Raw genomic sequence first — 26919 nt, 5'->3', positions numbered from 1 at the left:
AATGCTAGATGGGGCAGTGGCCCAAACCAAAAAATGGCACTATGGGGGGTGGTACTATTATTATGGTTTTAATTAAGTATTATAAATATGATGTGTTATATTACTTGCATAAACTTAGACATGTGATTATAATGGGAAATATAATAACAAGAATTAAAGTGTGACAATCTGACACACCGACATTAAATCATTACCGGAAGAATACATAAACAAACTTACAAATTACTAATTCTGCAGTTTAACAAACGGATATACTGTAATGAATCTAATTGAAAACGAACTTTGAAAACTGTCGTCTTCGCTCTCCAGGCAGAGAGTGGACACAGAGATGCTGCGGAGCGGTCATTAAAACATGAAGTGGATCACTGGAATCAGTGGATCTTTAGCGGAGCGGCAACAATTAAACGGCAAGATTTTTGGGCACCGTGTTTAGTCTAGGTTCTGCGTTTTGCTGCTTTCCGCAAGTCTATCATATTAAAAACGAACTAGACACCTGCCTGAAAGGATTTTTAAAATTTGTATTTAATATTTAATAAAACTGTATAAATAATCATTCGGGCCGGATTGGACACCTTTGCGGGCCGTATCCGCATGTTTGACACCCCTGCTCTAGGGCGTGGTGCAGGACAGTCAGGTCTGGTTTTGGTGGAACTCCTCGATGAGGTTGGGATCCAGAATGTCGTCTGAGGCTACCCAGGACCTTTCCTAAGGGCCATAGCCCTCCCAATCGACCAAATACTGGAGACGACCCCCGCGTCGCCTCGAGCCCAACAACTCTCTCACGGCGTAGGCCGGTTCCCCGGCAACGTCGAGACAAATCCAAGACGTAAGGTGGATCTTGAGGTTCAGCGTTGGGGTCGTACTCCGCATAATAAGGTTTCAGCAGGGAAACATGGAAAGAGGGAGAAATACGATCGTTTACTGGCAATTCCAATTGGTATGTAACATCATTAAATTATCCTAATAATGCGGAAAGGTCCTACGTACCTCTTACTCAGTTTCCTAGACCGGAGCTGGAGTTTCAAATCTCGGGTGGAGAGCCAGACCCTTTGACCAGGTTGGTACGGCGGATGAGGACGTCGGTGACGGTTGGCGTGGAGCTCTTGGTTGCGTATCGCCCTCTGGAGCCTAACATGAGCGCTTACCCAGACTTCTCCACTCCTCCTCACTTAATCATCTACAGCAGGAACATCAGAAGGCTCTCCAGACCAGGGGAACATGGGGGGTTGTTAGCCGAGTACGCACTGGAAGGGGGTGAGGTTGGTGGATGAGTGTCTCAATGAGTTCTGTGCGTACTCGGCCCAGGGCAGGAATTCAGACCATCGATGTTGTTCACGGGTACAATAGGACCTCAGGTAGCGTCCAATCTCTTGATTCAATCTTTCTACTTGGCCATTAGACTGGGGATGATAACCAGACGTTAAACTCACATTAATATCCAGATTATTGCAAAAAGCTTTCCAAACCTGGGAGGTGAATTGGGTTCCACGGTCAGAAACAATATCCTCAGGGATACCAAAGTTCGTGAACACATGTTGAAACATAGCTTCCGCGGTTTCCATGGCAGTGGGCAGACCCTTGAGTGGTACGAGGCGGCAGGACTTGGAAAACCGGTCAATGATGACCAGGATGGCTGTATATTTGTTCGAGCGAGGCAGAGCAGTATCGAAATCAATGCTTAAATGAGTCCAGGGGCGTTGTGGTATGGGAACTGGTTTCAGAAAGGTTACTCTTTAGGTGTCTTGGACTGGGCACAAACTCTGCAGGATTTAACAAACTGTGCCACATCGTGGTTCAGGGTGGGCCACCAGAAGGATGTCTTGACCAGAGCTGTAGTGCGAGTGATACCTGGGTGACCAGAACTGAGGGATGTGTGAACCCATTGCATAATGCGGGGCTGTAAGGTCAGAGGGACATAAGTTTTCTCAGGGGGCATTCAGGTGGGACCGATCCTGTTGGTGCTCTTGTGTGATTTCCTGCATGATATCCCAAGCTATAGGGGCAATGATGTGAGTGGGTGGTATGATGGGGACAGGTGAGCGGTCAGTAGGAGTGGGATCATGATAACGAGACAAGGCATCAGCTTTTCCATTCTTGTGTCCAGGTCTGTAGGTTATGGAGAAGTTAAATCTCCATAACCTACAGACCTGGACACAAGAATGGAAAAGCTGATGCCTTGTCTCGTTATCATGATCCCACTCCTACTGACCGCTCACCTGTCCCCATCATACCACCCACTCACATCAGGTTTTTGTGGTCAGTCAATATGACGAAATGATGTTTAGCACCCTCCAGCCAATGCCTCCACTCTTCTAGAGCTGCCTTGATGGAGAGAAGTTCTTTGTTTCCTACATCGTAATTTCTTTCAGCCTGGGTGAGTTTCCTTAAAAAGTATGCGTTGGGACAGAACAGCTCCAATACCTGTGTCCGATGCATCAACTTTAACAATAAATTGTTTCTCAGGTTCAGGATGCTTCAGAATGGGGGCTGAGGTAAAACAGGTTTTGAGCTTCTGGAAAGCATGTTCAGCTTGCGGGTTCCAGGGGAGTTTCGTGGGTTTACCTTTCAAGAGGGACGTCAGGGGAGCTGCTACCATGCTGTAGTTGTGGATGAAACGGCGATAGAAGTTTGCGAACCCAAGGAATCGTTGCAGGTCTTTAACAGTGCGGGGGTTTGGCCATTCAGTGACTGTCTTGACTTTGGTAGTGTCCATTTCGACACCCTGTGAACTGATGTTATAGCCCAGGAAATTAGTCTTAGAAACATGAAATTCACACTTTTCAGCTTTTACATAAGGTTTGTTCTGGAGGCGGCAGGAAAGGACTTCCTTAACATGACAGACATGGTCCTCCATACCGTTGGAATAAATCAAAATATCATCAATGTAGGCAATGACATACTGGTTTAGGAGGTCTCGGAACACTTCATTGATGAATGACTAAAAGACGGTGGGAGAGTTAGATAGCCCATCCGGCATCACGAGGTATTCGTAGTGCCCTCTAGTGGTGTGGAATACAGTCTTCCACTCATCACCTTCACGGATGCGAACCAGATTTTAAGCACTGCGTAAATCTAACTTGGTGAAAATTTTGGCTTCTCGGAGTTGCTCTAGAGCAGAGGGTACAAGGGGTAAAGGATATGGAAACTTTACTGTGATATTGTTCAAACCTCGATAATCAATGCAGGGTCTCAGGCCACCATCCTTCTTCTCCACGAAGAAGAAACCAGCTGCAGCAGGGGATGTAGATGACCGAATAAAGCCGTTTTGAAGGGCTTCGGATATATACTGCTCCATAGCGCGGGTCTCAGGTTGTGACAGGGTATAAACTTTACACTTGGGAGGCATAGCATTAGGTAACAACTCGATAGCACAATCCCAGGGTCTATGTGGTGGTAACTCGGTTGCTTTGGTCTTACTAAATGCTTCAGAAAATTCAGAATAGACATCAGGAATTTGAACATTCTTACCAATCGGGCTTTCGATATGAGTAGACAGACAGGGTTTCAGTTTCAGATGATCAATGCAGTTCTTCATACAACATGATGACCACTGTAGAATCTCTCCAGTTCTCCAGTTTATCTTTGGGTCGTGCGCCACCAGCCATGGGTGACCCAATATGATATCATAGCGGGGTGAAGGAATTACATACAGGGTGATAGTCTCTAGGTGAAGGGAGCCGACTTGGAGCGTGAGAGGAACTGTACGGTGGGTTATGCCATTGCCAATGGGAATGTTATTCACAGCAGAAATGTTTAGTGGTGGTTGACAGGGAATGATAGGAATCAGATACTTGGAAATAACTTCTTCATGAATGAGGATTAAAGCTAAGCCAGAGTCAATTAGTGCTGTGAATGACATGGATTCATCATTGTGGATGATGGTTACTGGTTGTAAACACATATCATGACAAGAAGGGAGGTTATGAAATTGGCTTACCAGGCTGTTGTGGTGGGGCTTCTTAGCAGGACAGTGATCAATGCGATGGCCAGGTATACCACAGTAAAAGCATAAATTTAATGTGCGTCTGCGTTGTCGTTCCTCCATAGTGAGAGGTGCAAACCCCATCTGCATAGGCTCTATGACGTCAATGGTGTCAACAGGAGTAAGCAACGCTTTACTGGAGGTATTTCCGAGCCTAGCTGAGGTTTTCAGCTTCATTTAAGTCGGTACATTTCTCATCAGGTTATCAATATGGACTGCCAGAGTAACAAAATCAGAGAATGAAAGGTTCTCACATTTACACGCCAGCTCCGCTTGGAGTTCAATGTCCAGACTGTTCTGAAATACGTCCCTAAGCGACTTCTCATTTCAACCGCTTTGTGCTGCAAGCGTGCAAAATTCAATAGCGTACTCAGCAACAGGACGATGGTTTTGAGACATGTGAATGATCTGCGACGAAGTACTTCTTCCTCCAGCTGGATATTTAAATACTTCTTTCAGTTGTTGGACGAAGTACGGGTAAGAAGTGCGAATACGCTGATCCGTGTCCCAAACAGCGGCGGACCACTCGACCGCTTTGCCACAGCAATGAAAACACTTTAAAGCACATGGTAACCTCAGATAAATTTTCACTCACATGATCCTGGAAATAAATATCCAGCTGACGAAGGAAACCCTTCACGTGTTCAGCTGTTCCGTCAAACTTATCCGGTTCGGATACACACACTCGTTTTGTAGACGTGGATGGCAAGGCTTGAATGTAACTGGTGAGATGTTAATTGACGGACTGAAGACGCGTGAGCTGCTCTTGATAACCCCGCAGGAGACTGCTTTGTTGTTCATAAGCAGCCATCAGATTGGTTACTTCCGCTGGATCGATGGTAGGCAAAGTATTTTGTAAAAAGGGCTCAGAAACACTGGGATCCATTTTGCTGTTTATTAAAACAAACCAATCTCACAAACAAATCCAAGACGTTAGGCAGAAGAGTAATCAAAGTACAGGCAGGCAGATCAAAGACAGATAGGCAGTCCAAACCAGGCAAACAATCCAAAGGGGTAAAACCAAATGCAGAGAAGCAGATAAACAGGCAAATGGTCAATATCAGGCAGTCAGACAAAATCACTCAATAAACGCTCGGTATGCAGAGGTTAGCTGGCAATACTTCACGCTAAGCCTAGGCTAGCTTGAGTCTTAAGTAGGGCAAAACAGGAAACAAGCAGAGGGCGGTGCCATGTCAGTACTCAGGCGAGGGCTCCCTCTGGTGGCGCGGCGGTATGGACGTTACATGTTGTTTGCCATTTTTAAATGTTACAATTTTATTGTATGTGTGTAAGTATACAGCATACTTACTGTCATGGAGACTCTGCCTGTGAAAAATAGACTAAAGTCACAGTTTGATTTCAAGCATTAATTTCACTATGATTTCAATCACTGACATGACATTACTCAGTCAATATTAAAGATATCAAGTTTATATTTTCACAGAATGTTCTTTACATTATGTAGAGTGATTTTATGTAGAAAACAGTAAACCTTACAAATAAACCTTATACATAGTTTAGTAGCATATTCCTCTTGACAAAGTTTTTATTATAATTAACTTAATTATTCCCTGTATTTTTTGTCACCATAGTCCCTAAATGTAAGAAAATGCAGGAAATAGGATATAATTCCCCATTTTGTGTCCCTCCACTTCTCAAAGGCAATAGAGAATCAGTTGTTGACTCATTAAGGATGACAGAATGACACACTTTTGAGCAAGTATTTTTAATGAAAATGCACATACAAACACACACAGACAAGGTTACTGGTGTGACTGTTCAATTCAATTCAATTTTATTTATATAGCGCTTTTCACAATTTGGTAATTGTATCAAAGCAGCTTTACATAATAGATGTAGTGAAAAGCACAGAAAATCGACAGATAGCATAACATAATACACGATAGCACAAGCAGCTAAATTTGCTGCAGCTATAAATCAACATTATAAGCAAACGTATTACTAATGTAACGTATAGAAGTTATGCCCAAAAAGGCTGCCTCCCCGGGTTGAAAAACCCCCTAGGAAAAAAACCCCCCGGAATTTTAGCCGGGGAAGTAAAAAAAGTCCTAGGAGGAAAAAACCCTTGGGAGATATATATATATACACATTGAAACGGAAGGAGATTAAGCGGGTTCTGCCGGTGGTCTTCGGTCAGGCATCAGCTGGACATCACGTTGAAGAACAGCCAGTAGATCAGAGGTGTGCCGACTTTCACATTTACCGGAACTGGATCTTTTTTGTCTTATTGTCCTCGTGATCGAGGACGAGACAGGGAGAGAGAAACAAAATCTTATTAGCATAGGGGCCGTTCACATAAAAAGCAAGTGTCACACAGTAATGTGGATTTTAGTCAGCTCGGTTCCGGGCAGGCTAACTATTGCTGGTTAAGTGTATTACATATAGTTGATGATTTTAGAAACAGAAACAACTCGTTTGACTAAGGCCAGAGGCCCCACTGCCGTCGTTAATACTAACGTACAGTGGCAAGCAGTTCTGTATGACATACTATTTAAGGCCAGGGAAAAGGCCAACAATTGCAAACCGACCATATTTGGCAATTAAGACTCAATCGACAACCAATGCAAAGTTTCAGCATATTACTAAAGAGTATTAATGACATTTACCACGTTTTGGAATGCTGACGAAAAAAAAGGTTTTAGTTTATTCATTAATTTATTTATTTATTAGGTTGTACAAGCTAGCTATTGGGAAATAAGTGTATTACATATAGTTGATGATTTTAGAAACAGAAACAGAACTCGTTTGACTAAGGCCAGAGGCCCCACTGCCGTCGTTAATACTAACGTACAGTGGCAAACGGTTCTGTATGACATACTATTTTAAAGCCATGGGAAAAAGGCCAAAATTGCAAACCGACCATATTTGGCAATTAAGACTCAATCGACAACCAATTCAAAGTTTCAGCATATTACTAAAGAGTATTAATGTCAATGTCAACAGATAAGTACTATTGCTAAACAAACTATGCGAATGCCTTGTTAAAGAGAAAAGTTTTAAGTCTAGATTTAAAGTTATCTACTGTCTCTGATTTTCGGACGTTGGTTGGTAAATCATTCCATAGCTTAGGGGCTAAGTAGGAAAAGGATCTGCCACCTTTAGACACTTTTGATATTTTAGGGATTATTAAGAGGCCAGAATTTTGTGACCGCAATGCACGTGATGGATTGTATTCTGATAATAATTCTCTAAGATATGAGGGTGCTAGGCCATTTAAGGCTTTGTAGGTGATTAGTAATATTTTAAACTGTATACGATATTTAACTGGTAGCCAGTGTAAAGATGCCAGAATTGGGCTTATGCGATCATACTTCTTAGATCGAGTAAGAACTCTCGCAGAAGCGTTTTGAACCAGCTGTAGCTTGTTTACCTGATTTGCATGGCATCCTCCGAGTAACGAGTTACAATAGTCTATTCTAGAGGTCATAAAAGCGTGGATAAGCTTCTCTGCATCTGATGCAGACAACATATGGCGTATTTCCTGCTGAAAAAACAGCATACCAGCAAGACCAGCATATGTTGTGTTTTGGTGCTGGTTTGCTAGTGAACACCAGCTAAACCAGCATCAAAACAGCATCAGCATAGGGCTGCACGATTCGGAGAAAAAAATCTAATTGCGATTTTTCTGATCAAAATTGCTATTCGCGATTTAAAGTGCGATTCATTAGTATAATAAAAAAGCTACATCCAGGTTTGTTGTGGTGGTTTTAATAGCACCAAAGAAAGATGCTGTGCTACTGTTTTTTTAAGACCTCTTAACCATTGTACCAAGGTGTCTGCAGGACTTTGCTCTTCTGCAGACACACTTTTTTATTCTAAGAACATTAAGAAAATACAGTTTAACAAAAATGTATTGAAAGTTTTATTTAAAATAACATATAGGCCAATGTATTTTGGCTGTCACTACAACAAAGCTTCTGACAAGCAAATGTTTATAGTTTTTTCTTTTATTCATAAGACTATACTCATCTTGTTTTACTTTCCAGGCATCTGTAATAAATGTAAATATATTAGTTATTAGAATCTATGATTTAACACAAGCAAAAAATACAAATAAAACACTGCACAGTCCTCACTGTACGATTTTAAATGTGGAGCTGCAGAAGCTTGTTCAGTTAAGAGTAAGGAGTGATTTTAATTTTTGGTGTATAATAAACATTTCTGACACAGAAAGCACCAGGTTACTGTCTGTCACTTTAAGACCCAAGACAGCTTTAAAACTGCTCTGCTTTAATATACTGATAATAATCCAGCTGTTTATGTTCAATTAGACAAGAAAGAAAACTTAAGTTTAGTATTAACACGCGTGTGCTGACTGCTCTCTGTGTGCGCGCTTCATGAACCCTCGTGCCTGTAAATATACTTTCAAAGCGGTGCGGATGTGCGCGTGCAAGAAATTATACTGTACCTCTTTGGTCTGCTGTGTTCCAGGCTTTAATGAAACCTGCTTATAGTCTGATGAAGCGCTTGTCATTGTTTGCGATGCAGGACGAGAAACGGACGTATATACACCTTTCTTTAAGTCCAACATTACACAAAAGGGAAATGTTTTCACGCATTTCTGTCCTTTCATTTGCTGGTTAATGAGTTATAAATGAGTTTTAAAAATGACTGAATCCAAAATCTGCCAACTTCCATGACATTCTGCGTTGTGCAGTTAATTCCATTTGTATGCATTTCGCGATTCTGTCCGTGTTTTCCAAATCGCGGTTTCGGTTTAAAAACGATTAATCGTGCAGCCCTACATCAGCACCAGCATTAGCACCAGCTAAACCAGCATCAAACCAACATAAGCACCAGCTAAACCAACATTAGCACCAGCATCCCATGCTGGTCATACCAGCATATGTTGTGTTTTGGTGCTGGTATGCTGGTGACCACCAGCTGAACCAGCATAGACCAGCATAATTCCCATGCTGGTCCATGCTGGTTTGATGCTGTTTTTTTCAGCAGGGTCAGCATCTATAAAGACAAACACATACCAAAATCAGATTTGAAACTGTAAGAAAAGGAACATCAAAATCTATAAACCAAGAACAACCGGCTCACCTTCAGCTGGCAGCAAGACTGGTACCAAGTTGGGGGCCTTTTGAATTGCGCCTCTGCTAGGGCATGCTGCTGCTTGGCCAATTCCAGCTTGACTCTCTTCAGCTCCAGAGACTGGCAAGCGAGCTCATTTGCTTCAGTCAACTGGCGCTGAATGTCCTGCAACACAGCCAACTTCTCCTTTTCAATGTTCACCACCTCTTCAGTACACCGACATGGTGATATTGTGTATCAACGTTGTGTAGCGAAGTCCTGGCGAAAATGTGTGTACAGGAGGTGGTGGCGTAGTGCACCCTTCCGGCTCGGTGCTGCCAGTGGAGAAGAGTGCTGCAGGTGGCTCGGTGTCTGGGGAGCATGGCAAATTTGGGCGTGGTGATGACCTGGACATGAGGCCTGTTCAGCGTCACCTCTTCTAACGTCAATCCCCCATGTGAGACTGTGTCTCCCATGATCGGCAGTTTCCAAGTGAGATGGCTTCTCATGTGCTGTAAAGGGTTGCATCGAACTGTCCCCGCACCTGTCCTCGCCTGGTCTCTATGGACAGAAGAACCTCTCAGCTTAACCTGGCTTGAAAAATCATGCCACTTTTTCCTGACGTCCTGCCAGGACCTTGGTGTGCCCGACCCGGAGGCAGCTCCCTTCCTTGCAATGTTGCAACATAGCTTCTTTTTGTTACTGTTGCACAAGTTATTCCAAAAGCTGGAAAACAGTGTCACCTTGTGCAAGCTCACCTCATCCAGCAATACTTCAAGTTCCTCTGACGAGAAGCTTGGTGCCCTTTTTACGTTGCTTCCCCACCATATTCTGTACCTAACTCTCACTCTCTCACTCTCTCTCTCTCTCTCTCTCTCTCTGTTCATTGTAGATAGGTTGCTTTTTATTGAAAACAGTAACCAATGGCAATCAATACCTCATTAAACAGAAGTAACTGCAGCTGCTTGCCAATCAATTCTGATTGTAAAGTACCTTACCATTAATATAAAAGTGTATTACATAATTTTAAGAAGTCGTTAAACCCATGTCAAGAAGAGGCACAAGTGGCCCAACGGGATAAGGAGATAATTTAATTAATAGTTTAAGTTATCCATAAATATAGACTATGTTAAAATAAATGTAACTGAAATAATTTGAGGAATGTTTCATTTGCATAGAACGTATTGTCTTTCTTAACACTGTAACGCACTTTCCGTGAAGTGGAAAATCGATTCCTGAGGAATCAATGCAAACTAATTCAGCACCTTCACTTGGGACTAGGGATGTCCCGATCTCCACTAATAATACGTGGCCGATCACATTTCTGAATCGGACAGCCGATCTTATTACAGCTATTTCATGTACTACGGCTTCTGATCAGTAAGTCCTTATCGATCTAAAATCACTGTTAGTTTGAGTCGTTTATAACATGCATTTGAAAAAGCAACACTCGTCAAGCATAATTATTAAACATATTCTTTATTATCATGAAAATACCTGAAAAGATATGAAGAACAGCAATATAAATATATCCTTCAGCCATTTCATGGAGCTGCGTGTCATCACAGCTGCGTGTGTATTGTTCTTCGTCTACAGCGCATTTTGAGTTTCTGCACGAGAGCGCCCCCTGGCTTTTGGATGTAGTGGCATTTCACCGTAATACATTGAGAAACAAAGCAAGCATTATCGGCCGATCGATCGGAGCATCCCTACTTGGGACATTATAAAATTTTGTATAAACAAAAACTTTCAATACTCTTATTTAATGTAAATAACCTATATATACATATATATATATATATAGGCAGTGGCGGCTGGTCACTAGGGGGCGCCGCCCCCTTAAAGCTGGCCAGAGAGGAAAGCTACTTTAACATGTTACCAAAAAGTTAAATATATAGTGCAAATTAATACAAAATAAATTCATTTAGTTGTACTATTTCACTGTTAGTCATGTTATAATTTATTTAAAACAATTAAAAATCAAAACTGAGTTCGTTGTGTGTGTGTCATGTTTGTGTGTCTGGGGCGCACCCCTAATGAGTGTCTATGTAGGTCAGGAAAAAGGGTAAAAACATGTGACCTGAGGCTGAGCTCTAAGTGGCTGGTTTCGGATCCGCCCTGGGGCGCAGGACTGTGCGTCCCAAACACTCCCACTTATGTTGAAAGCGAATCAATATTGCTTTTAATGTTTTTTACCTCCTGTGATTGGATGGTTTGAAGAGTCTCATAACCGCGTTGGAGATTGCTGTGTTAACTGATAGCTACAGTACAGATCAGTGAAAGCAAGTGAAATATCTTGAGATGAAGGAAAATATGCTTTTATCCTTACAAAATGACCCTTTACAAGGTATTTAATTGATGAATAAATAAAGGATTAAGAAGCTTGGATTAGATCGACCAACGGAGTCAAATGATGGCAGTCTGTGTTCTCCACCACTTCTCATGGCAAACGGAGTTGGCTAGCTGGATATTATGTAAGTCTTCTTGAGTTTTATTTTTTCCCTGTTTGCTGTTTTAAAGTCTGAATGCGTGATAGACGTGCACGTCACGACATGAACTTTTGTGGCGCGTTTGAGCTTGTGTTGCGTGGACATAATGAGAGCGAGTGCTGCTCATATAATCCGGTATATTTCGTGGCTTGGTCAACTTTGTTGTTAGTTTTGTTGTTGTACAGTGTTGTAGAGTTTAAAAAGCACCCACGAGAAAACCACTGTTTTTAAGGAAACTTCACGAACCGTGCATATTGAGCTGATGAACTGTATGTACTCCCTGTTGTGAGGGAAAAATGTGCTTGTGCTATGGCTATAAAAGCAAAAAGAAACATACGAGCCTGTGATTAGGCAACTTTAGTGTCTCTTTTTGTGTGTATTCGGTCGCGTTAAACGAAAAGTCTTTGGCGGAGAAAATTTAAGCAGGATAAAGAAAATATGAGCGCCATTTTGGCAGATGCCCATACAACTCAACTTGAGAATGTAATTCCTATGTATGTCCAGTTGGTGGCAGTGTGTTGCTCAAATGACGCCCTGGTTTCTAGATATTCTCGCGATATTTTGATGTCATACACTGATTGGTCTGCGCATGGCTGCTGAAGTTAAACACTACAGGTCAGGAGCGCTGCAACAAGACGCCTGTCTAAGGTAAAGATACAAAATCTAATGACAAGAGTCTGCATTAATCTGCCTTCATGCGTTTATTACATAAGATGGTTTCAGATGAGTTTAGTTTAATTAAGATTTGTACATGTTTATTGATATTTTGATCGCAGTAGTATTTTGTTATTTGATTTGTTCATATTTGCCTGTTCAGCATAAAGCTCCGTGTTTTATTGCCTCCACTGTCACTGTGAGAAAAAAAAACATTAATTCATCTGCTTCGTGTGATGGTAAAGTGATGCACGGTCTCCGTTTATCTGTTTATCTAAACAAATGAATAAACACATTTGACTTGTATGCTCGTCTTGTAAGTTTATGATTAGAAATGGACATGTGAACGAAAATGAAAATAATTAAAACATGAAATGACGGATAATAAATGACTGCGAAGGACTCTTTACAACGCTGTTTTTAAAAAAAAATGACGGAGATTGAAAATGTCTATCGCAACCTCTCTCTCTCTCTCTCTCTCTCTCTCTCTCTCGTTGCTCTGTGTGTGTGTGTGTGTGTGTGTGTGTGTGTGTGTGCGTGCGTGCGTGCGTGCGTGCGTGTGAATGATTACCTTGATATTAGTTAATTACAGATTCATAGTACATTTATTTTGTACGTTTGATTTCAACTGTAACATTTTCAGCATTAAATGCTAATGATACTCATCACATTACTACAGTAAAAGTTTGATTTTTAGTGTGTTTGCGCCCCCCCCCCCCCCAAATTTTTTAGCACCAGCCGCCACTGTATATAGGGCTGTCAATAGATAAAAATATTTAATCTAGATTAATCGCATGATTTCACGAGTTAACTTGCGATTAATCGCAAATTTATCTCACATTTTTATTTGTTCTAAATTTATCCTAATTTAACACTTTTCAGGTTTTTAATACTCAAATCATATATACATATATAGATGTTTTATGCAAATGTATGTTTACACCAGTCTGTTTAATTTTTTCAACAGAACCATCAAGTCATTGTTCTGTATATTCATTTTCCATTCAGAGGACCCTTTTCTTTCTCCATTTCTGTTTGTTGCTGCATCATTTGTGACCTGTGCATTAGGACATTTTCAAAAATTAGTTATTTATATTTTTACATTCTCTTTTAAAACATAGAACAATGCATGCAAAACAATGCATGATTTGTTGGAATATAACAAAACATGACAGACCTACAGATGTTTGAAGTTGACAGAGTCAGCAAAGTTAAATTACCATAAATTACCACATCCATACCTGAAAATCAAATTTTTCTCCAAAATTGATTCTTTAGTTGCGTCAAAAAAGACACCAAAAATTAGAAAATCCTTTTTACAAAGACCCAAACCCATAGGAGGAATGGGATTACCCAGCTTCCGGCTCTATTATTGGTCCGGTAATATTCAATGTTTATCATTCTGGAATGGATTTCTCCAACCTGATTGGGAACAGGTGGAAAATCAAGCTTTTTCTCCTAATACACTGAGATCACTCATACATTACACCTCTGATCTCTCTAAATTTAAGGCTCAAAATCCTGTTGTTTCTCACACACTAAAACATTGGTCTCAGATCAGAAAACATTTTCAGTGGAATCAATGTTCAGTCTTTACACCAATAATTGGTAATCAAGCAAATAAGCTGTTTTCAGGTCAAACATTTCAACAATGGGACCTTAAAGGAGTACATACAATTATGGACCTCTTCATTGACAAAATATTTTCAACATTTGAACAATTAATACATAAATTTAATATTGAAAACAAAGACTTTTTTTAAATATTTGCAAATACGCAACTTTACCAAAGAAAATTTTCCCTCTTTTACTAATCAGCCTGAAACATGTCCTATGAATGATGTATTATTGAACAACCCACTAAAAAAAGGATCTATTTCTAGAATATACAATTATCATTTGCAGATATATTGTACAACTACACTAGACCATATAAAGGACGCTTGGAGTAAAGACTTAGGAATACACATCACAGAAGACCAATGGATTGAAGCTCAAGAGCGAGTCCACTCCTCTTCAGTTTGTATCAGACACGGTCTGCTGCAGTTTAAAATCCTGCACCGGTTGCACCTTTCCAAGCAAAGACTGTCTATGATGTTTCAGGGAGTGGACGCCTCTTATGATCGTTGTGGCTACACCCCATTGTCACATACATTTTGGAACTTTCCCCATCTCACCCGCTATTGGTCTAAAATAATTGAGACTTTATCAACCATTTTTAACCCTCTGGGGTCTAAGGGGTTTTTAGGGCCCTTGGGAAGTTTTGACATGCACTGACATTTGTGCTTTTTTCAGTTGCTTAAAAACATATTAATGGCAAAAGTCTCATAACACTGTGTTCATCACAAACTGGGCTACAATATCATATAATCAACATGTATGTACATGTTTGTATTTTTGAGAGAAAAATGTTTATGCGTGGTTTTTGAAAAAGCTAAATTTTTAAGTCACTGATATAACTCCACAAAACTCATTCTAAACATGTTTTCCCAAGACTTTCCAAACTGGATCTAGTAGTCTAGAGTTTTTTCTTCAAAATGATGTGAAAATCATATGGCCTACTCAATCACATAAAGCAAGATATTGATTTACAATTTCTAAGACACTTTTGCTTGGGAAAGGCTGTATGCATGGAGGCGGGAAAGCTCCTGAATAATCAGTGATTGACAGCTGAGAGACAAAAGAGTTGAATAATGAGCCACTAATGAGCCTTGTGTGGATGTTCAACAGGAATAACTTTCTCTGTAGTAAAACCATGATAAGGTTTACTTTTCAATATAATGTAAATACACACACACACACACATTATATATATTTATATATATTTCTATTGAAATATTTTCTATTAATTTCACAAGTATAAGTTACCTTTTAAAAACCATAGTAGCTTAATCATGGTAAAGATACTGTTTGGCCATCTTAACATGAACACACTTCAACCCAGGGTTAGTGTTTGGTTGGCCAGCGAGAGGTTTACTTCTGTGCAGTAAAAAGCTCAAAAGAACAACTGCCTATCGTTGTCTGGACTCTTATTTGTGTATTTGTAATCATTATAGTAGAAACACAACAAGGGACACGCGTGGTTAACGTATCGACGTTTGTTTACAACCGCCACCATTACCTCACGTGTTGATCATGAAAGCAGTGAATGTGTGCACACGCGAGTGATCCTTTGTTTAATAAACTTGCTGTGCGGAGATATGCGCTTAGACGCAACTAAATAAGGATTGTACTGTTTGGAATCGCGCATTATATAAGAATACCAAAAAGCGCGTCGAGTTTCCTGACTCGCGTGTTTGTGTGTTCCAATCGCGTGAACTGTTTGACGGAAGAACAAAGAAAACACTCGCGTCTGGAGATACTGACACACATACGCAAGGAAATAAGGATTTATGTCATGTTTGGTGCAATCGGATGGAACAACAAGGAATGGAGAGACTGGATTGTGGATTGCATATCCATTGACTGCAGGAGGCACGAGTCATGCATATGGATGTTTCTGCTCATTCACTTCAATGGCGCGGGGGTGTGGCAATCCGATCTCATTACAGATAATGAGGTAACTGGCGAAATACGGTACTTCTCCTCCTTCTCATACAGTTTACACCGAATGACAATATCTGTTTTCAATTTCACTTATATCATTTAAAAGGAGACATTCCAAGCATTATGTAGACATTTATCTTTTGTTTCTACACCAAGTATTCGTTAAGTTACAGTTTATTTTTCTGACGCGTTTCTGAAAGGACTTCACTGAGGGAGAGAGAACAGAACGTGCATCATGTTTATTTTCTTAATTTTGCGAAAAGCACAACATTCTGTTTTTATTGGGAGTGGACAGAAAAAAACTAGACACTTTAACGTTTGAAATGATGTATAAATCATATCTGTATGTCAAAAATCAGCAGAGTAATTTAAGTCTCTTTGCGGAGTGATTGAAAAATAAAGAGTTTGCGGCGCCCGCGCCACCGTCGACCCCAGAGTGTTAATGTTAGACTCCCAGCTGATCCAGTAATGTCATTATTATTATTATTATTATTATTGTACCTGCAGACATGCATTTGAATAGCTCACAAATTAATGTATTGTGTTTTGTGATGTTGCTAGCCACATGCCTAATTTTACTAAACTGGAAAAACAAAATTCGTCCTACTCATCAAAACCTTCTTCGCAATGTAATGGGGTATTTACAATTGGAAAAAATTAAGTATTCTTTAAGGGAAAAAGAACAAACATGGAAACCTTTTATTGATTATTATAAAGAGCTGACTTCTTATAGTCAAGGATTCGACGATTCGATTCGGAGAGGTCTGATTCGACTATGAACCTCATAGTCGAATAGTAGGGAAGTGTTATGTAACCAAGGAGCATCACCACTGAGCAGCTTAACAGCATGGATGACAAGTAACCGCAACAACCGCGCTTTTCTTGTTTTTCACATCATATTTATAATTAAGGCAAAATAGATTGTCTAAGATAGAAAATAGATTGAAACTAAGATGACAGAAAAGCTGTAGCGTAAGTTTGCATCTAGAGTAGAGTTTTTAAAGATTAAAAGTTTTAAAGATTAAGATTACTAATTTAACTGATCAACACAAATACAAAGCGGCATAATATAACTGATTGCTTACCAGCATTAAAACCACTTCAAAATTAAAATCCTTTATAGGTTTTTTTCTTTGTATACAGCGTCCGCTCCGTGAATAAGGGAGCTGCAGCCAAAAACGCCGGTGGATCTATTATTAACTGATGGAACACTTGATCTTACCTGGACATTTAGATATGAAAGTTTTTTATCAACTGTATCTGCGTGAAACATTATAAACAACTCTATGTTGCAGAGAGTCCACTTAATTAACGGCTTTTCGTTCAGTCCGCGTGAGCAAAACATTTCTGTTCTGTATTTTTTTACTCGCATAGGCTATATTTCTACATTTTTTTGACCAAGTAACACTTGTAATGTAAGTTGTTTTGTAATGTCAGTTCTTACATTAACGTTTTCTTAAATGATAAAAAATCTTTCTGACTAAAAATGATCTATCCAGGTTAATTTAGCCAAAATAATGATTTATTCGTTTTCATACTTTATAGATACACATTAATTTATCTACTAATATACTATTGAAAATGCCATAAATAAATATTAATTGCCTTCTGTACAGGTGCATAAATACTGTCTTAATTTTAATTTTTTTAAGACCCTGTTTTGTTCTCTATGCTCTTTAAATTTGCACTTAAAAAGTCTTCTTGTTAAGAAAATGGGCCCGGTTCCCCAAAACGTTCTTATCGCTAAGTAGTTCTTAACCTATACCTTAACCTCTCTCTTAACTCTATGGCATGATTCCCAAAACGTTCGTACGCGAAGTATATCTTCTGTAAGTCACACTTTCGTAAGGTTGGTCTGGACCATTCGTAAGCTCTCTCTTAGCGTTGTTTGAGTGCAAAACGCTATCGTCGCAGTCTTTAGAAATCAGCGCAGCGCAGTGCAAGTCAAACTATGGTATGCTGACAATGATTTTATGTTATGGACATTTTTAAGACTTGTAATAAAATATGTTTGCAATGGATACAGGACTATTTATGTAGTTGACTTTATTTGGTATCAGAACTAATGAATCAAAGACGGCGCCGGTGTTTGTTCCTCATTGAAGTCTGTTCCCTCTATGTTTATAGCGTTTTCATCACGTTACATTTATAATTTATTTAGAAAGATTAAAGATTTCAATTGGTTATACTAAAAAGCAATAATATCATGTATTCTATTATACAATTTATTAAATATTTCATATGTGACAGTTTTATGTCTTTTAACATAGCCTGTCTTTTTCTTTTCTTTTTTCTCTACTGTTTGTTTTAAAACTGTTATGTTTCCAAACATAATAAATATATATTATACATATAATATGATTCATACTGTAAAAATAAATGACTTACAATCAAGAACAGTCAAGATACATTACATAAATGCACACATATACATCTCAGTAGCCATTAAAACTTTCAATGTATATAAATAATAAACGTATAATGTGATAAAAATGCTATAAAAATACTACACTAAAGGGAAACATAGGGGAAACAGACTTCCACACAACACCGGCCGCGTAACTGTTAAGTCCATGCCAATTTATTTATTCGTCAACCCTTAAACCTTTTGACATTTTGCCTGACGAGGCTAAATAAAAAAATCGCCTTCCAAGACAACTCATTATGGAGCTGCTAGATCTTCTCAGACCATATTCTCTACCTAGGTTGCTTTTTATTGAAAACATTAATGGTAAGCAATAGCCTACCGCATTAAACAGAAATACTGCAATCAATTCTGATTGTTAAGTACCTTAACAGTCGTATAAAAGTGTATTACATATTTTTTTTAAGTCAAAACCCATGTCAAGAAGCGGCACAAGTGGCACAACGGGATAAGGAGGGTGGATAAAGAGCGAGGGATACCCGGTTCGTCTACCCGTATTTCTGACAATTTGATCATTTAATTAATAGTCTATATTTTACGGATAACTTAAACTACCCAGGTAGCCAAAACAGTTTGGCCCAATAATGGCCCAAATCCGGCAGGCCAGAAAAAAAAACACGGCCCAGTTCCTGCTGCCAGAAAAGGGCCAACTCTGGGATGAATGACGCCCCAGAATCGGCCCAAGTACACTGGCCCATGTCCGGGTGCCTAAAGTGAGCCGGCACTGCCAGCACAGTGCCAGAATCACGCCAGCTAAAACTGTACACTCAGCCAAAACTGGCCAATGTCCGGGTGCTTAAAGTCAGCCGACACTGCCAGCAAAGTGCCAGAATCATGCCAGGTTAAACTGTACACTCAGACGAAACTAGCCCAAAAAATTTTTTAAAGTGTTTTTTCCACAAAACAATACTTTATAACCTTAGCCCTTAAGATGGCATGTACTTATCCCTTCTTAAAAAAACTTTTATTACATTTAGTTAAAAAAAAGTTAAACTGCACATTAGAAGTTCTATCCTCAATGTTTGTGATGCTTTTAATGTGTTAAGTGTCACACTTTACTGTAGGTGTTTAAAAAAGAAAGAAAAATATACAGTATGTTTACATGTTTATTTGAAACATAACATTACATTAATAAAACATTAATAAACATCTGGACACTCCTCAAGTGTACCCTAAAAGAAGGAAAGACTGAGAGAAAAGAGATAAGAGGGGGAACAGAAAATGACTCATGGTTACTTCATCAGATAGACTGAAGGCATTAATGTTAAATTGGGTAAATGTTAAAGGAATAGTTCACCCTAAAATAAAAATTCTGTCATCATTTACTCATCCTCATGTTGTTTTAAAGGTAGGGTAACAGATTTGATCCTGAAAGATTTCTGCTGAATTGACAACCTGTACAGGAGCCACAAAACGAAAGGCATCTTTTATAACAACAACAGCAAAAACTGCCTGGATCAGCAAGAGCAAAAACCCAAATTAACATCTGTAACTTTACTGCTTTAGCACGAGATGCAAACAGCTGCAGGAGGCAAAGGGTCTGAAAGGGTCGTTGTTTATTTTGGTAAGGTAGGTACGCGATATGTTTGTATTAAGATGGATTCAGATATTCTACTTTGATGAAACATTGTGTTGCTTATGAAATTTGTGTTCGTTTACGGATTAGCATAACGATATAGTTACTACGTCTACACAACCGAACGTGTGCTTAAACTAATTCTGATATAAACCAGTTGTTTATGTTGGTTATTTTGGAAGTGTTATTCACTTTGTACTGCAAAGTTTTCTCACTGGTGAATGAGACATGAAATGTGACCGTCTGATCTGTGCATGTTCATGAAAGAGGCGTGACTTTGGATGGCAATTTGACTTAAAGGGGAAGTCCAATCTAGACATTTTAGCATGTTTATCACGGGTAATTTATGTCCACTTTGCATTATACATGAGGAAAAATCAATAAATTTGCACGATTTCGATTATTAGATTGATAGTGTGTTGAAGCGGAATTTTCGTAACGGTCTTTAATGGACACAATTAACCAGAATGCACTGCGCGAAACTGAGTCATTAGCTCCACCCACTAACCACTGTTCGATGCAGTCGTCAGGTTTGTTTGACTTCATGCGGCGCCGCAGGAACCGACAGCTGGATGACGTCAAGGTTCCGCGAAAGGGATTTAAAAGCAAACTCCTCCGTATGATATCGCGAATCGCTCTCGCGGTACTTTGACGTGAAGTTGAACAAGCCTAATAACTTCTTTTACCGCTCAACTAGCTCTCAAATCAACTCAAGTCAACTTGAAGTTAGCCGGCAGACGAACCCATCCAAAGAGTAACTCCGCTTTAACCGTCTCTGAGGGGGAAATCACCAAAGCCCTCGATAAAAGATGACTAGAACCTGTGCAGTATGTGGATGTAAGGACAACAAATTCAGGCCACCGGGAGTTTTTATTGTTGACATCAACGCGACCCTCAGCTGACCCACCACTACACTACTTTGAATATGCAGCCAGCACTTTCGTCAGGAAGATTTTGAGTACTGTTTTCAGCCCAGTTTTTCCGCGGACTCAGGTAATGTAAAATTGTTAAAATATCTAAAACATCATTTGGCTTAGTTGTTGCTTGTTTTGTGTAACTACGGTAAACATACTACGTAGAAAGTTATTATCATGTTGTTGTTATTATAAACACGAGCAAAGCAAGCTAACGTTAGCTCCTGTGCAGCTGTCAATCAAAAACGTTATCATCTACTGTCAATCATCTCGCCTCAAGACCCGCCCCCATTTAGAACATTCAGAATTAATGTAGTCGTGCATTTTTCTTCCGGTGATTTGATGACGCGTCAAATCACCGTTACTGTAGCAGTTAAAAGCTTTAATTTTTTATATGGAGTTAGTACATTTGATGGCAGCACAATCAACTACATATATGGCATGAAATATAGTGTTGGAGCATAATGTTGTTTTAGGGTGGACTTCCGCTTTAAGGGTGGGATCGTGATTTCATTACTAGGCGGCTACCGTTAGCATTTTTCAAAATGTGTTACCCTACCTTTAAACCTGTATGAATTTTTTCTGATGAACACAAAAGAAGATATTTAGAGTAATGATGGTAAACACACAGCAGATTGTAACCATTGACTTCCATAGAAGGAATAAAAAAAATGATGGAATTTAATGGGTACCGTCACCTGTGTGCTAACCATCATTTATCAAAATATTTTCTTCATCATATATCACAATACTTTCAAAATACTTTTTCCTACTATGGAAGTCAATGGTTACAATGTGCTGTGTTTTTACCATCATTACGCAAAACATCTTAATTTGTGTTCATCAGAAAAAATCATGCAGATTTAGAACAACATGAGGATGAGTAAATGATGAAAGAATATCTATTGAACTATCCCTTTAACAACAATTGAAATACCTTGAATTTGCTTGTTTTCAGGCCCGCTCTCTTATTCTTTTTGCATCTCTGTCAGATGCAAGCTGCAGAAGTTTTTACAAACTTTTCTACTTCACCATCTGGTGCACGAACAGTAGTTGAATTTCTTCTGACAGATTCTTGAAAATAAACAAAATTATTTAATTAGGTAAATGCAAGCATGTTAGTTTAACCCTGGAGAACCCAAGAACCCTTCTCTTAGAATCAATTAACACTGGCCACATTTGACCCGTGGGTTCTCCAGGGTTAAATGTTACCTACAAGCTATTCTGCTTCAAAAACAATGACAGGTACTTTAGGTTGGAAGACTTATAGCTTCATAGATTAACATTGTAATGGCTTTATATACAGTGGCAAGAAAAAGTATGTGAATTTCACAGTTTTCTGAACAAATTTGTCATAAAATGCGATCTAAACTTTATCTAAGTCAAGGGCATTGATAAACATAATGGGGCGGTTTCCCGGACCAGGATTAGCTTAATCCAGAACTAGGCCTTAGTTTAATTAGGAAATATAATTAGTTTTAACAAACATGCCTTACTAAAAACATTACCTGTGTGCATTTTGAGGTAAAACAAAGGGCACTGATGTATTTTAAGATATGTAAGTGCAAGTTGTTTTCAGTTTGGAGAGCTCTTAAAACTGTTTAAGTCTAGGACTAGTCTAATCCCTGTCCGGGAAACCGCCCCAATGTGTCTATAAATAATTACACAAAAACATTCTGATCTTTCATGTCTTTATTGAGAACTACCAAAAAACATCTTAGTGCTTGTGAAAAAAAATGTGAACCCTTAAATGAATGACCTCAAAAAAGCCAATTGGAGTCAGGTTTTAGCACAGCTATGGCCCTATTGTTTTTTCCCCAGATTCAGTTAAATTTTTTCTCAAATTCCGTGTTTTTCGTTTTATTCTGGATTCTGGTTAAATTAAATTTCAGTAATCAAAAAGCACATCTTATCAACTGAAAACATAACAGAAAATTAGCAGATCCACCACTGCAGTGAATATACTGTACTGTATGAGTGTGCGACTGTGCGTTTCCACAAGGTGACGTGCCTGTTTACCAGCATGTATAGCTCGTATATGGTTCTCAGACACGAGGGCTCACTAAGTTTTCTTTCTTGTTTAAGTGAACATAAACAGCTGTATGTTTATTAGTATATTGAAGCAGTGCCGTCTTAAAGCTGTCTTGGGTGTTCAAAGCTGTCTTGAGTGTTCAATGTTCATTATACAAAAAAAATGAAAACCCCTCACTACTATTAACTGAATAAATTTCACAGCTGCACATTTAATCCATACAGTGAGGACTGTGCAGTGTTTTATTTGTATTTATTGCTAAGGTTCATGTTAAAATCATGTTGACAGACAATTTCATAACTAATATATTTCCATTTAATACAGATGCCTGAAAAGTAAAACAAGATGAGTATAGTATTATGATTAAGAGGAAATATAAAAAATTTGGTTGCTTTTCAGTAGCATTGTTGTAGTGACAGCCAAAATACATTGGCCTATATGTAATACACATGAGTAGTACAAAGTCCATTTCCTACTTTGCAAACTCGACACAACAACAAAAAAACTAAACAAAAATGAGTGGAAGAATATCCAAAGATGATAAATTGTGGACAAAAAGGTAGCACGAATTCCTTTATATGGAAGTGGTTTGGCTAGCTAAAAAACTGACGAGGCGCAGATTAAAATATAATGAATATAATTATTTTTGTGGCTTCAGTCATTGTTGGCATACTGTTTTAAAGCTGGAAGCATTAACAACTTACATCGAAATATATATCATTATCGTTCAATATGGATTTTTGCCATATTGCCCAGCCCTAGGCCGATGTATTTTGGCTGTCACTACAACAATGCTACTGACAAACAACCAAATCTTTTGCTTTGTTTTTATCATAACACTATACACATCTTGTTTTACTTTTCAGGCATCTGTATTAAATGTAAAAATATTAGTTATTAGAAACTATGATTTAACATTAGCAATAAATACACACAAAACACTGCACAGTCCTCACTGTATGAATTAAATGTGCAGCTGCAAAAGTTGTTCAGTTAAGAAAAGTGAGTGATTTTCATTTTTGGGTGGAAAGAACATTTCTGATACTGTCACTTTAAGACCCAGAACAGCTTTAAGACTGCACTGCTTTAATATACTGATACTGACACATCTAGCTGTTTATGTTCACTTAAACAAGAAAAAAAACTTAGTTTAGTGATCACGCATGTGTTGACTGCGTGCTGTGTGCGTGCTTCGCGAGCCCTCATGTCTGAGGAACAGATGTCAAGCGTGCGCGTTGTGGGAACGCTGAGTTGCACACTCATACAGAACAGTATATTCAATGCAGTGGTGGAGCTGCTACTTTTCTTCATTTTTTCTAAATTTGTGAATGTCCTGTAAATAATATATACTTTTTAAAGCGGTACGGATGTGTGCGTGGGCAAGGCGGACATGGAAAGAAAGTATACTGTACCTTTTCTGTCTGTTCTGTTCCAGCCTTTATTGGAACCTGCTAGTGCTCTGAAAAACACATGAAAGATCTGAATTTCTTGTGTAATAATTTTTAGACACATTATGTTATTTATGTATATTTATTCAGAAAACCATTACATTTACTTGCTAATGTATATATACATAAACATACAATACATATATAATATTGATGGCTCTTGCTTCATTCTGAAACCCTAGATGGCAGTTTTCTTATCCTCGAACAAACTGTCATCACAAGGGCCATGTTTACATGCACAAAATTTTGTCAATCCGACTGAATTTAATCCGATGAAAGGTTACAACAATACAGTTTACATGCACCCTAAACATGTTTAAATGTTTGCACCTCAAAATGTTTGTTTTCATGTACATTTTATATAAACCGAACATCTGTGCAAGCGCACAGCCAGGGTTGGCAGCTTCACATATCAAAACCATCCCCATGGACATTCAAAATTAGCCCAAAAGCATCCCAATGACTTATCACAGCCCAAATACCAATAACTAATGAACAAAATCCTTTCATATCTGACCCGCAGAAAAAACAACTCGCAAAGACAGTTTAAACAGTAGCCCAAATCTGAACGAAAAAAAGAGAGGACTTGGCAATGCCACCCCAAAGCCAAACCAAAGCAAATAAGAGGTAAATATACGACGTGAACTTGAGCACAAATTTTCTGCGCACATGCACAATGTATTTTTGCATCCGACAAAATACTTCGATTGACGCATTTACATACATACTTTTCTCCTGCTGATCGGATCACAGATTGGACTACACCACCCCTTTCAATTTGATTCAAATTTGCATCCAATCTACCTCAATCGTATTGATTAAGGTTTTTACATGACGACTTTTTAATACGATTGAGCCATCAATATGATTACAAACTGATTAATTGGTTGCATGTAAACATAGCAACTAGAAACATAAGTACTAGAATAAGGGCACACCACTAAGGTAAAAAAAAACGGTTACATGCCCAATTGTGCCAGTGTTGTATTATCGAGAAAGTTCATTATTATTTTTATACCTTTTTAAGCCTTGCCTATTTAAAATTGTAATATTTGCAAGATGCAGCAAAAGAGAACTCAATTTGGTTTTTAAGGGTTGTTTTGAGATTTTCAATTATATAAAAAAGTAAGTTTTCCTTACTCTTAATCACACACATCCACAGATAATTGTGTTTTCTCTACCATTATATTTATATTTCAAAATGACTGCAAATGCCAAATCCATAAACTGGAATTGTGATCTAATAAAATATCTTGTTATTATAGTTTACATAACAACGTTTACATATCAAAGTTTAGTTTAGACTACTTAATGTAAAGACTTTTTAAAGACTTGTTATTTGTAATATATATTTGTAGCCCTAAACAAATCCCTATCATACTTCTGGCCCCAATTGACCCCTCAGACAGTCCTGACATTAACAATGCAACAAAACTGATTCCCAAGAAATATCCATGCCCCGTCCAATATTGTACTTTTACTTACATTAATTCTTCAAATGAATTCTGTCCAAACTGATGATCTTGAGAAATCTAAATGTGACAAAAACAATCACAATAAGTTGTTAAGTTGTATAACAGACAGACAGATCATAGATACAAAATGTTGAGTAATAATTACATAATTAAGGTTCACTCATTTTCTACAAAGTATCTTTCAATAGATGAAATCGGTTATAATGCTGTGCAACAGTGAGGTGGAAATATTTTTACTGCAGGTGCACTTTAAGTAAAGAAGTTTAACTACCAGCTGTGTCCTGTAGCTGCAATGCTCTCTATTCTGTGAAATTTAAACGTTTTCTGTACCAGACAAAGTTATCCTTTGGTAAAAAAATTACCTCAGTCAGCTGTATAATAGCGGAACTGGCTGAGGTGGCTACGAGTGTTTAGCAGAATAGCTTCACGATCCCTCAGTTACTCCCGCCTGCTGCATAGACTGCTGAGGCAAATCCTCAGACCAGTTTTATGAGTTGCGAAATATTATTTGTTTGTTTTGCTAAACGAAATATTACTGTTTAAGTAAGTTCATTAAACTGAGCAGAGTTCATTTCTTATGTCCGAATTCTCCTTGTCAGATAAATTATAAAAATCGATTTTCTACTCAAATTTATCTAGAAAGACTTCAGTATTTTAATAATAAATTCAAATGCTAATTTACATATTTGTTGAAGCGGGATTGTGGTCATTTAAAAAATTACGTATACTATATCAGTCACACCAGTTTGTCCTTCTTTTAAATGAAGTTTACATATATCTAATATGTGCAGAGTATAAATATTTTATGCATTAAAATTATGTTAAATAACTTCCAAAAAGTCTTACCTCAGAGAAATTGCAGCAGACTTCATGCAGCAACAACCGTTAAAGCCCGGTAAATGTCGTCACTAGATGTCGCAGCTAGTGCGCATGTCTTGAAACAGCAGCAGTTCTTTTTCCAAAATAAAAGTTCCTTTAACCAGCTTTAATTGTCTAAAAATTGTAATCGATAAATTATAAATAGATCAATCTTTATGATCAAATTAGTTCAAATTCTGGAAAAGGGCTGAAAAATTGTAGTTGTAATAAAGTAAACAAATTGACAAGCTTTACAGCTTATTAATTTTTTTTATATTTTTATAAAATTTCAATTTAGTATTTGACCATTAATTAATACAATATATGTTTGTTGAAATATTACATACATAGAAAATATTTCAGTATAAACTTAATAGCCCAGATACTAACATTCAATAGGCTAAAGGCACTTTATGCCTCTACAAACCTATTCTTAACATTAAAATATGCTTCTCTTATTTTATTAGGGAAAAATTTCTA

At 38.3% G+C, this 26919-nt stretch overlaps 1 long non-coding RNA gene across 1 annotated transcript; it reads right to left on the bottom strand.

Annotated features, from left to right (window-relative positions):
- Window positions 1–19210: 19210 nt before the first annotated feature.
- Window positions 19211–26666, bottom strand: LOC135767269 (uncharacterized). Its single transcript, XR_010541992.2, has 5 exons — window positions 26428–26666; window positions 25592–25638; window positions 24071–24117; window positions 21564–21700; window positions 19211–19324 (listed from the first exon to the last, which is right to left on the bottom strand). It is a non-coding gene; the product is annotated as an uncharacterized lncRNA (long non-coding RNA).
- Window positions 26667–26919: the final 253 nt, after the last annotated feature.

This window comes from Paramisgurnus dabryanus, chromosome 6 (assembly GCF_030506205.2).
Source record: "Paramisgurnus dabryanus chromosome 6, PD_genome_1.1, whole genome shotgun sequence".
In the NCBI taxonomy this organism is placed as follows: Eukaryota; Metazoa; Chordata; class Actinopteri; order Cypriniformes; family Cobitidae; genus Paramisgurnus; species Paramisgurnus dabryanus.
Note: the sequence above shows the minus strand (reverse complement) of the source record. Positions and strands in the feature narration are given on the sequence as shown.